This window comes from Mobula hypostoma, chromosome 4 (genome assembly GCF_963921235.1).
Source record: "Mobula hypostoma chromosome 4, sMobHyp1.1, whole genome shotgun sequence".
Lineage (NCBI taxonomy): Eukaryota > Metazoa > Chordata > Chondrichthyes > Myliobatiformes > Myliobatidae > Mobula > Mobula hypostoma.
The window spans coordinates 11153238-11165603 of record NC_086100.1 but is presented as its reverse complement, the minus strand read 5'-3'; positions in this window follow the sequence as shown (position 1 = coordinate 11165603).

The window sequence follows — 12366 nt, the reverse complement described above, 5'->3', positions numbered from 1 at the left end:
TATGGAAAATAGCACAGTCGACGTTTAGGACTGAGAACCTTAAGCAGGGCTGGAGGAGAAGAAGATGAGGAGTAGATTTAAAAGGAGGGAGAGGGGAGGGAGAAACACGTGGTGATAGGTGAAACTGAGAGGAGGAGGGGTGAAGTAAAGAGCTGGGGAGTTGATTGGTGAAAGAGATACAGGGCTGGAGAAGGGGGAATATAATAGGGGAGGACAGAAGACCATGGAAAAAAGAAAAGGTGGGAGGAGTACCAGAGGGAGGAGATAGGCAGGCAAGGAGGTAAGGTAAGAAAAGTAAAGGGGATAGGGGATGGTGAAGGTGGAGGGGAGGGCATTACCAGAGGTTCGAGAAATCAATGTTCATGCTTTCAGGTTGGAGGCTACCCAGATGGAATATAAGGTGTTGTTCCTCCAACCTGACTGTGGCCTCATTGTAACAGTAGAGGAAGCCATGAATTGACACATTGGAGTTGGAATGGGAAAGGAAATTAAAGTGGGTTGGCCACTGGGAGATCCTGCTTCTTCTGGCGGACAAAGCGTAGGTGCTTGGTGTAGTGGTCTCCCAATCTATGCTGGGTGTCACCGATATACAGGAAGTCACACCGGACACAGTATATGACCCCAACAGACTCACAGGTGAAGTGTCGCCTCGCCTGAAGGGACTGTTTGGGGCCCTGAATGGTAGTGAGGGAGGAGGTGTAGGGGCAGGTGTAGCACTTGTTCCACTTGCAAGGTAAATGCCAGGAGGGAGATGAGTGGGGAGGGATGAATGGACAAGAGAGTTGCGTAGGGAGCAATCTCTGTGGAAAGCAGAAAGTAGGGGGGAGGGAAAGATGTCCTTGGTGGTGGGATCCAGTTGGAGATGGCATAAGTTACGGAGAATTATGTGATGGATGCAGAGGCTGGTGGGTGGTAGATGAGGACAAGAGGAACCCTATCCCTGATAGGGTGGCGGGAGGAGGGGGTGAGGCGAGATGTGCGGGAAATGGGTGAGATGCAGTTGAGGGCAGTGTTGATGGTGGAGGAAGGGAAGCCCCTTTCTTTGAAAAAGGAGGACATCTTCTTTATTCTGGAACGAAAAGCCTCACCCTGAGAGCAGATGTGGCAGAGACTGAGGAATTGAGAGAAGGGGATGATGCTTTTACAAGTAACAGTGTGGGAAGAGTTATATTTCAGGTAGGTCTGAGAGTCCGCAGGTTTATAACAGACATCATTATATGAGCTGCCTCCAGCGATAAAGATAGAGAGATTGAGAAAGGGGAGGGAGCTGTTGGAAATGGACTGGGTAAATTTGGGGACAGGGTGGAAGTTGGAGGCAAAGTTGATGAAGTCAATGAGCTCTGCATGGGTGCAGGAAGCAGCACCAATGCAGTCGTTGATGTAGAGTAGGAAAAGTGGGTGAACGTGTAGCTGACAAAAAGGCAGGCATAGCTGGGACCTATGCGAATGCCCGTGGCTACACTTTTTGTTTGAAGGAAGTGGGAAGAGCCAAAGGAGAAATTATGAAGAGGCTGGACAAGTTACACTAGACAGAAGAGAGTGATGGTGGAGGGGAACTGGTTGAGTCTGGTGTCTAGAAAAAAACAGAAAGTTTTGAGGTCTTCCTCATGAGGGTTGGCGGTGTACAGGGTCTGAACATCCATAGTGAAAATAAGATGATGAGGCAAGGCAACTTGAAATCATTGAAAAGACCCAGAGGGTGTGAAGTGTCACAGATGTAGGTAGGAAGAGACTGAATTAGGGGGGATAAAATAGAATCGAGGTATATAGATGGGACAGGAACAAGCTGAAACAATGGGTGCAGGTAGCCTCCAACCTGGTGGCATGCACATCGATTTCTCGAACTTGCAGTAATGCCCCCCCCACCACTTCACCATTTCCTATCCCCCTATCCCTCTCCAATCTGATCTCCTTGCCTGCCCATCCTCTGGTACTCCTCCCCCCCTTTTCTTTCTTCCATGTCCTCTCCTATTAGATCCCCCTTCTCCAGTCCTGTATCTCTGTCACTAATCAACTTCCCAGCTCCTTACTTCACCTCCCCACCTCCCGGTTTCACCTATCACCTTGTGTTTTCCCTCCCCTCCCCCCACCTTTTAAATCTACTCATCTTTTTTCCTCCAGTCCTGCTGAAGGCACTCGGTCCAAAACTTCGACTGTACTCTTTTCCTTAGATGCTGCATGGCCTGCTGAGTTCTTCCAGCATTTTGTGTGAGTTGCTTGGATTTCCAGCATCTGCAGATTTTCTCTTGTTTGTGTTAAAATCTATCAACATCCATTTTAAAAATACTCAGTGACTTGGCCTCCACAGCCATAACTAATTTCACAGATTCACCACTCTCTGGCTGAACAAATCCATCCTCATCTCTGTTTTAAAGGGATGTCCTTCTGATCTGAGGCTGTGCCCTATGGTCAGAGACACTAACTATAGGAAACATCCTCACAACATTTACTCAATCTAGGCCTTTTAATATTCAATAGGTTTTAATGAAATCTCCACCCTCATTCTTCTCTAGAGGGCTTGTATCCCTCTGTTACCTGCCTGTTCAAGTGCCTGTCTAAATCCCTCTTAATCACTACTACCGTGCGTGCTTCTGTCACTGTCCATGATAGCACATTCTAGCACCGAGCAGTCTCTGTATGGAGGTGTAGTGAAGCCTCGGGACCCACATCACCAGGTTCAAGAACAGTTATTACACCTCAACCATCAGGCTCCTGAACCAGAGGGGATAACTTCATTCACCCCATCACTGAACTGTTACCATTACGTAATGACTCACTTTCAAGAACTCTTCATTTCATGTTCTCAAAATTCATTGCTCATTTATCATTGCTTTGTTTTCTTTCATCTTTTTGTATTTGCAGTTTGTTGTCTTTTGCACATTTGTTTTCTGTGTTTTGTGCAGCCCTTCATTGATTCTATTGTGTTTCTTTGTACTTACTGTGAATGCACGTGAGAAAATGAATCTCAGGGTTGTACTGTAAATGGTGACATATATGTCCCTTGATATAAATTCATTTTGAAGTTTTGAACTTGGACATGCACCTATTTTCAAGTTCAGTAGACTGAGAGGTGCTTGCACTGAAATATACAATATTCCTACAGAGTTTGACATGGTGGGTTTGGAGTTAATGCTTTCTCTGGCTCTGATATGTACAATAAGGGGTCACTGTCTCAAAATGAGGGAATGGAATGAATGAAGAAGAAATTTCTTCACCCAGTCGACTGCAAATCTTCGGAGTTGTCTACCTAAGGGGGGTGGGCGGGGGTGGAGACTCAGTTGTCAAATACAATAATGAACACTAAGTAAATCCAGGGATCTAAGGCTTGTATTGAAAAATGGCATGGGGACAAAGGAATTGCACTGAATTGGAGCAATCATGAGCAGCCTATATCTTCCTCTATTTTTATCTTTTAATGAGCCACTAATATGGGGTGGCGGGGTGGAGATGCATCTTTAAAAAGGAGGTGTAAAGTGCTCCTTCCTTCTGCTAGCCTGCAGGTCACTCTTAGGCAAAGTGCTTAGCCCCCCAGCCAGGGTCATGTGAAGCCTGGGGAGCAGCTGGTGCCTATCACGTCCTGGTTATGTGACCACTGACACCAGGCAGACAATCTCTGCAGAGTATTGATAACGGCTGTGGTCACTTGTCTTGTAAAGACGCTGTCCAGAAGAAGGCAATGGCAAACCACTTCTGAACAAAAATTTGTCAAGAACAATCATGGTCACTAAAGGCAGTTGGAAGACCATGATCACCCATGTCATAGAACACGGCACGTAATATGATGATAAATACATTTCAATTTATCTTTTGAAAGTATTGTCTAAAAATGGAGGTTTAGAGGAAGTTTTGGAGCTTAAGAATAAACACAGCTAAGGACATGGGAATCAGTGGTGTAACATAAAGTAGGAAGCTGGAAATTGTAGAGGACCAGAGTGATTGCTGAGATTCAGAGTCCTATGACTGTGGAGAATTTGAGGGTGGATATCATGGAGAGATTTGAATGCGATAGCAAATCAGATATTCGTGGGCTGTACCCAAACCAAAGGGGATTTTTGTTTTAGACTGGGTGAGTGAGTGAGCATCTCCGCTCTTGAATTGTAGTTTAAATTTCTTATGCTTTCTTTGTATTTTTATATAATTACTTATGTATATACAATTGTTCAGTCTGTTTCCTTGTGGTTACAGATCCTTTGCATCTTTCTGGAAGCTTCTTGGGTATCTTTTTTAGATGTGTAGTGGAGAGTACATTGACTGGCTGAATCACAGCCTGGTATGGAAACACCAATGTCTTTAAATGGAAAATCCTACAAAAATTACAAGGTCCCACACGGGAGACTGATCAAGAAGGTTCAGTTGCTTGGCATTCAGGATGAAGTAATAAATTTGATGAGACATTGGCTTTGCAGGAGAAGCCAGAGAGTGGTAGTATAGGGTTGCCTTTCTGACCGGAGGACTGTGACTAGTGGTGTGCCGCATGGATCAATGCTAAGTCCATTGTGGTTTGTCATCTATATCAATGCTCTGGATGATAATGCGGTTAACTGGATCAGCAAATTTGCAGATGACACCATGATTGGGGGTGTAGTGGACAGTGAGGAAGGCCATCATGGCTTGCAGAGGGATCTGCATCAGCTGGAAAAATGGGCAGAAAAATAGTGGATGGAACTTAATGCAGACAAGTGTGATGTTTTGCATTTCAGTAGGATCAACCAGGGTAGATTTTACACAATGAATGGTAGGGCACTGAGGAGTGTTGTAGAACAAAGGGATCTGGAATACAGGTATATAATTAATTGGAAATGGCATCACAGGTAGATAGGGTCGTAAAGAAAGCTTGGCATTCATAGATCAATGTATTGAGTACAGAAGGTGGGATGTTATGTTGAAGTTGTATGAGACATTGGTGAGGCCTAATTTTGGAGTATTGTGTGCAGTTTTGGTCATCTAACTACGGAAAAGATGTATACAAGGTTGAAAGAGTGGAGAGAAAATTCACAAGGATGTTGCTGGGTCTGGAGGACCTGACTTATAAGGAAAGATTGAATAGGTTAGGAATGTATTCTTTAGAACATAGAAGATTGAGAGGAGATTTGATAGTGGTATACAAATTATGAGTGGTACAGATAGGGTAAACACAAGCAGGGATTTTCCACTGAGGTTGGGTGGAACTACCACCAGAGGTCATGGCTTAAGGGTGAAAGATGAGATGTTTAAGGGGAACTTGAGGGAAAACTTCTTCACTCAGAGCGAAGTGAGGGTGTGGAATGAGGTGCCAGCACAAGTGGTCCATGTGAGTTCCATTTTAATGCTTAAGGGAAGCTTGGATTGGTACATGGATAATAGGGATGTGAAGCACTATAGTTCCGCTGCAGGTCATTGGGAGTAGGCTGTTTAAATGGTTTTGACATGGAGTAGATAGGCCAAAAGGCCTGCTTCTGTGCTGTACTTCTCTACGACTCTAAGTAGAGCATATGGCCCAGTCCATCAATGTTTAGGAGGGTAAAGCTCTCCTAAACATCGAGCATATCTACATATATTTACACAGTTTATTGTCTCCTGCACTCTGGTTGAACACACTATTTGGGCAGTCTTTCATTGATTCTGTTATTGTTATTTTTCTGTAGATTTATTGAGTATGCCCACAAGAAAATGAATCTCAGGGTTGTATATGGTGACATATATGTACATTGATAATAATATTTACTTTGAACTTTGAACATTTTGGTTGATTCAAAGAGCAGAATTTGAATGGAATTTATTGCAGCTAAGAAATTAGTCTAAGAAAATTAGACCATGTTGCATCAATCCCTTTTCCACCTTCACCTTCTTTTGCTGCTAGGCTCCGCTTTTGCTACTCTCCCTTCCTAACCCCTTTGTTCTTAGTATTTAATAAATTATCATAAGCAATAATTTTATGCCACATTCTTAATTTCTGAAGAACCTCAAAAGCATCCAACAGTTCTGTATGACAAATAGCATGGTACTTAAGTGCCAATCACAAGTTCCCAGAGTGGGGAAATTGCCAAGATCGTGTATCCCTTCAGTGGTACAGCAAGTAGAACTGCATCCTCAGCACCAATGGCTATCTGATCCTGGGAGCTATCACTGTGAGTCCACACATTCTCCCCGTGGCTATGTGGGCTTCCGTTGGGGACTTTCCATACAATAGTCCTACCTTTGATTCAAAATGAATTGAAACGTGAGGCACAGAATCAGATTAAATGTGAAGTGAATAGACATATCTAAGGGGGGAAAACTGTACATTAGCCTTACTGTTGCAAAGCTGCGGAAATGCGGTCTGTCTCCTACACTGAAATTTTGAATTCTCTCAAAAGATGCCATATTTATTATACCGCATGAGTATTAAATCTTTGTGGATCATTTGCAGCATTAAATAAATTGAGCACTATTATATCCAATAAGTATGCTGTCGAGTTTACTGTCACATGCACAAGCTCACATATGTATAGGTGCAATGTGAAACTTACTTGCAGCAGCATCTCAGCACTTGTCTTCTTACTTGTTACATACACCTGTTAGGGTGCATTCTCCAGATACCTTTGTAGGTAACTGTAGCATTCAGCCAAGAGCAGATGTCATCAGGTGGTTCCCAACCTTCACAGAGTGTTTTGACCCTTAACCACGACACTCTCCAGTTGGTGGGCCGGCAGTGGTGGCCAAATCACTGCCCATCTGCTCCTGGCTTCCAGCTCCCCTCCTCTCGCCTACTCCAAATCCAACAAGAGGCTCGTTCCCCCACCATACGAGCTGCTTGCTTTTTTGCTCCTTTTGTCCAGGCCCAGATCTGACAACAACCGCCATGCTGATTTGGCTGGGAAACCTCTGCAGCCGATCTCCACAGGGAACAACCATGCCTGCCATCCCTTGTCTTTACACTCCTGCACTAAGGGCTGGTACTTCAAGGCCTTTTTCTCGTGGGCCTCTTTCCATCCCTCCTCCCACGGCCCAGTTAGCTCAACCAGAATTATTTTCCCGTCTTCAGTTGACCACAGTACAATGTCTGGGCGTAGGGTTTTGTGCACCGCATCTGGGAACTGCAACCTCCTTCCCACATCAACCCTCATCTCCCAGGACCTGGCCGTTAGCAGCAGATTGGGCTTTGGTTGTTTGGTTACGAAAGGCCTGGCTCCCTCTTTGATGAAGGTGATGGCCTTCCTCAAATCTGTGTCAGCCATCCTCCTCTTGCATCTCTCCCGCTCTTGTGTGTCAGCAAGAGCCAGAAGCACCTTATCATGGCGCCACCTATACCGTCCTTGAGTTAGAGCTGTTTTACACCCGGACAGTATATGAGCCAGTGTCCCCTTTTGACCACAGACTCACAGTTCGGGTCGTCTCTCATCCCCCATGTGTACAGATGTAATGGTGAAGGAAGGGTGTCATACACGGATCGCTAGAGGAAGGAAATACGGAAGGGCTCCAGTCTCCATAATTCTGCCCATGAGATCCTGCACTTAGGCAGATCCCATTTTGTCCAGGCACCCTGGTTCCACTACCTTTGCCATCCACTTGTCTTCCTCACGGATCCGTACTTCTGCCTCTATCATATCTCACCTGTTCCTCATGCTTGCGTTTCCCACTGCTGGAAGTGAACTGAGCTGAAGCCTTGTCACCCGACGCAGGGGTTGTCGATGATATCTCGCATCTTCAGAGAATGCACCGCCTGCTCCACAGCTGCGTTGTCTGCCCACCTGCGTCACATATAGTACATCGCACCAGGAATATTATTGGTGGACAGATAATCTTACTGTAAATATGTTTTACAGGCTTCAGCCCAGTTCTTCCAGATTAAGATGGCACTAATGAAGATGGGCGATAGCTTACTGGCACTGCATAGAGCAAGAAATACAACTAAATACTTTATTAATAACACTTTATCTGTTATGGTAAACTATCAAACAAGCAAAGAAGAGGCAAGTGAAGGCAAGGTTGAGACATGTGGGAACGATGCAGTCAGAGTGAGGTTGAGGTATGTACAAGATGGAGTGAAGGAGTTTCAAAGCCTGTCCACCTCAACCAAGAGTGAGGTTTAATTGACATAAGCGCCGGGCCAATTTGGAAAGGTAGGGTATGGGCCGGAATGTGGCGGTGGGGTCCAGGCCCAGAGAGTATCAATACAGCAGGACCCAGGTCCTAGTGTTGGGGACAACTCAGTGTTTGCACAATTTAAAGTAGGCCAGGTGGACTGGAAAGACGAGGTGTCGTGACCAGAGGTGAGGGTTGGGCAGGTTCCGCACGCTGTTCCACAACATTTATTCCACTCTCCGCGGCTGCTATGGGCTCCACGTCTGCAAGCTTCAGGACGATTTTCCCCGCTGTGTGATGAACTGAGGCTGAGGCTATAGGCCTGCTCCAGCTGTCCCAGGCTTCAGGTCAATGGACTCCGATGACTTCCGGTCAAGATGCCACAAGCAAACAACGATTCCTTGGGCGACATCTTTCAGATAGCAAATCTTTCCAATTATTTCACTCTTTCCATGCCTTAGGCTGATTCTTTTTGTCTTGTTTGTGTTATGGAAACTGTTGGAGGCTATGTTTGAATCTCAGTCGAAGGATCCAGATCTGTGCTGTGTCCAGGGAGCTACCTCATGGAGATCAGAGATGTGTGGGGAGGGGGCCGAAAAGGTCCGAGAACACAAGTTGACTTGTGGAAAAGAGCAAGAGATGAGGCGCGGGGGTCATGAATGACTCCATCTTGAAGTGGCAAGGAAAATCAAGGCATTGAGGTGAATGTGAAGGGTGTCAGCGATGGCTCAGCGCAAGACGGCCAGCAGCCAGATTGGCACGTTCAGCTCCGGATTGACGCTCAGACCCAGTTTGGTACATCTAGCCCCAGATCGGCAGTATTTGGACCCAGGTTGGCAGTCACTCTTTAAGCAAGGACTGAGTTCATGCAGCTGCTCTCCACATATGCAGCAAAAAGAAGATTCCCATATTTTGAGATTTATAATAATGATAATAATAGTAAGTATTTTATTGATCCTGAGTGGGAAATAATTATTAAGTGATTACTGGATTCTACTTTATATTGGTTTCCTTCAGGTTTTCATTGTTTTATTGTGGACGGTTGCAGGTGGGTGATCCATTAATTTTTTGTGTGTGGGGGGGGGGTTGGTGGTCCTCCCTGTGAGTGAGGGGGTCAGGGATTATTATGTGTAGGTCACTGATGGTTATTGTGGCTGTTTTTTTGCTGCGAGTGAGCAGGAGATTTTGGAGTCTGTGAGTTTTGTTTCTTTCTCATGCCAGTTGTGGGTGGGGGGGGGTGGAGTTGATGTCTTTTCTTTCATCAACTCCCATGGTCTCTGTGAATTTAATGGCTATCTGGAGAAGACAAATATCAAAGTTGTATTATACATGCATACTTTGACAATAAAATGAACCTTTGAACTTCAACACAATGGTGGTGTCTGAAAAGAGGATGCTGTCCAAGTTGCATGCCATCTTGGACAATGTCTCCCATCCACTACATAATGTACTGGTTGGGCACAGGAGTACATTCAGCCAGAGACTCATTCCACCGAGATACAACACTGAGCGTCATAGGAAGCCATTCCTGCCTGTGGCCATCAAACTTTACAACTCTTCCCTGGGAGGGTCAGACACCCTGAGCCAATAGGCTGGTCCTGGACTTATTTCATAACACACTGGCATAATTTACATATTACTATTTAACTATTTATGGTTCTATTACTATTTATTATTTATGGTGCAACTGTAACAAAAACCAATTTCCCCCGGGATCAATAAAGTAAGACTATGACTAAATCTGCAGATGCTGGAATTTCAAGCAACAGACATCAAAGTTGCTGGTGAATGCAGCAGGCCAGGCAGCATCTCTAGGAAGAGGTACAGTCAACGTTTTGGTCCGGAACCCTTTGTCAGGACTGTAGGGGGAAGGGGCAGAGGCCCTATAAAGAAGGTGGGGGGAGGGTGGGAAGGAGAAGGCTGGTAGGTTCCAGGTGAAAAACCAGTAAGGGGAAAGATAATGGGGTGGGGGAGGGGAAGCAGGGAGGTGATAGGCAGGAAAGGTGAAGAAGGAATAGGGGAAAACACAATGGGTAGTAGAAGGAGGCGGAACCATAAGGGAGGTAGTAACACACATCAAAGTTGCTGGCGAACGCAGCAGGCCAGGCAGCATCTCAGGGAAGAGGTACAGTCGACGTTTCAGGCCGAGACCCTTCGTCAGGATGAACAGAAAGAAGAGCTAGTAAGAGATTTGAAAGTGGGAGGGGGAGGGGGAGATCTGAAATGATAGGAGAAGACAGGAGGGGGAGGGATGGAGCCAAGAGCTGGACAGGTGATTGGCAAAAGGGATACGAGAGGATCATGGGACAAGAGGCCTAGGGAGAAAGAAAAGGGGGAGGGGGAAAACCCCAGAGGATGGGCAAGGGGTATAGTCAGAGGGACAGAGGGAGAAAAAGAATATGTGTATATAAATAAATAATGGATGGGGTATGAGGGGGAGGTGGGGCATTAGTGGAAGCAGGCAGCTGGGGGAGAGGGCAGAGTGAAATTGGGATAGAGGAAGGGAGGGGCAGGGAATTACCGGAAGTTGGAGAATTCGATGTTCATACCAAGGGGCTGGAGACTACCCAGATGGTATTTGAGGTGTTGCTCCTCCAACCTGAGTTCAGCCTCATCATGGCAGTAGAGGAGGCCATGTATGGACATATCTGAATGGGAATGTGAAGCAGAGTTGAAGTGGGTGGCAACCGGGAGATCCTGTCTGTTGTGGCGGACGGAGCAGAGGTGCTCGACAAAGCGGTCCCCCAATCTGCGTCGGGTTTCACTGATGTAGAGGAGGCCGCACTGGGAGCACCAGATGCAATAGATGACCCCAACAGACTCACAAGTGAAGTGTTGCCTCACCTGGAAGGACTCTTTGGGCAAACACGAGGAAATCTGCAGATGCTGGAATTTCAAGCAACACACATAAAAGTTCCTGGTGAACGCAGCAGGCCAGGCAGCATCTCTAGGAAGAGGTACAGTCGATGTTTCCGGCCACCCCCACCGATGACCCCTTCTCCCGTCTTCAACCCTCCTCCTCTTCATGGACACCCCGCTCTGGTCTTCTGCCTGCTCTGGATCTCTTCATTGCTAACTGCCGACGGGACATCAACCATCTCGACTTCACCGTACCTTGTTCCCATTTCAACCTCACTCCTTCCGAACGCTCTGCTCTCCACTCCCTCCGCACTAATCCTAACCTTACTATAAAACCCGCCGATAAGGGGGGTGCTGTTGTAGTTTGGCATACTGACCTCTACCTTGCCGAGGCACAGCGACAACTCGCGGATACCTCCTCTTATTTACCCCTCGATCGTGACTCCACTAAGGAGCACCAGGCCATTGTCTCCCACACCATCACCGACTTTATCCGCTCAGGGGATCTCCCATCCACTGCTACCAACCTTATAGTTCCCACACCCCGCACTTCCCATTTCTACCTCCTACCCAAGATCCACAAACCTGCCTGTCCTGCTAGACGTATTCTCTCAGCTTGTTCCTGTCCCACCAAACTCATTTCTGCATACCTCGACACTGTTTTATCCCCCCTTGTTCAATCCCTTCCTATCTATGTTCATGACACTTCTCACGCTCTGAAACTTTTCGATGATTTTAAGTTCCCTGGCCCCCACCGCTTTATTTACACCATGGATGTCCAGTCCCTATATACTTCCATCCCCCATCAGGAAGGTCTCTCTCTCCTTTTTCTCCCTCTGTCCCCCTCACTATACCCCTTGCCCATCCTCTGGTTCCCCCCTCCCCCTTTCCTTCTCCCTGGGCCTCCTGTCCCATGATTCTCTCATATCCCTTTTGCCAATCACCTGTCAGCTCTTGGCTCCATCTCTCCTCCTCCTGTCTTCTCCTATCATTTCTGATCTCTCCCTCTCCCTCCCACTTTCAAATCTCTTACTAGCTCTTCTTTCAGTTAGTCCTGACGAAGGGTCTTGGCCCGAAACGTCGACTGTACCTCTTCCTAGAGATGCTGCCTGGCCTGCTGCATTCACCAGCAACTTTTATGTATGTTCTTTGAACTTCAATTCTGATTTCTGTGCTTGCTTTTATTCTTTGCACGAATCTTTCTTTTCCTCTCTATGCACATTGGGTGTTGGTCTTTTTTAATGGGTTCTTTCGGGTTTCTTGTTTTGTGGCTGCCTGTAAGCAGATGAATCTCAAGGTTGTATAATTTATACGTACTTTGATAACACTGGACAACAATTTTTTTCAAAAGTGTTGCTTCCTCAGAATTTTTTTTTGTTTATGATAGACTGCTTAAAGATGAACACATATATAATTTCAGACTACTTGTATCACGTACAAATTTGGAGAAACAACAAATTAACT